Consider the following 461-nt stretch of genomic DNA (forward strand, 5'->3'; position numbering starts at 1 on the left):
TCAGGTTACAACCAGTCCAGTCAGGTTACAGACCAGTCATTACATCAGCAAAACCTTTCCAATCAGGTAAAATACCAATTATTTCACCACTAACACCAATCCAACTAAAACCAGTCCAGTCAACTTACAGACCAGCTGTTTCATAAATAAAACCAGTCCAGTCAGGTTACAGACCAGTTATTTTACCAGTAACACCAGTCCAGCCAGGTTATCAGAATCAGAATCAGACATACTTTAATAATCCCAGAGGGAAATTACTTTATTACAGACCAGGGAAATTACAGACCAGTTATTACACCATTATCAACAGTCCAGTCTGGCAACAGACCAGTTATTACATCAGTAACATCAGTCAAATCAGGTAACAGACCTGTTACTACACCAGTAACACCAGTCCAGTCTGGCTACAGAGCAGTTATTACATCAGTAACATCAGTCAAATCAGGTAACAGACCTGTTAC

General features: G+C 39.9%; 1 protein-coding gene across 1 annotated transcript in view; it reads left to right on the top strand.

Moving 5' to 3' along the window:
* pgm2l1 (phosphoglucomutase 2-like 1) overlaps nucleotides 1–461 on the top strand; it is a 16,800-nt gene that overhangs the window by 2,637 nt on the left and 13,702 nt on the right. The window lies entirely within an intron of this gene.

Source organism: Cyprinodon variegatus, unplaced genomic scaffold (assembly GCF_000732505.1).
Source record: "Cyprinodon variegatus isolate N-32 unplaced genomic scaffold, C_variegatus-1.0 Scaffold354, whole genome shotgun sequence".
NCBI lineage: Eukaryota > Metazoa > Chordata > Actinopteri > Cyprinodontiformes > Cyprinodontidae > Cyprinodon > Cyprinodon variegatus.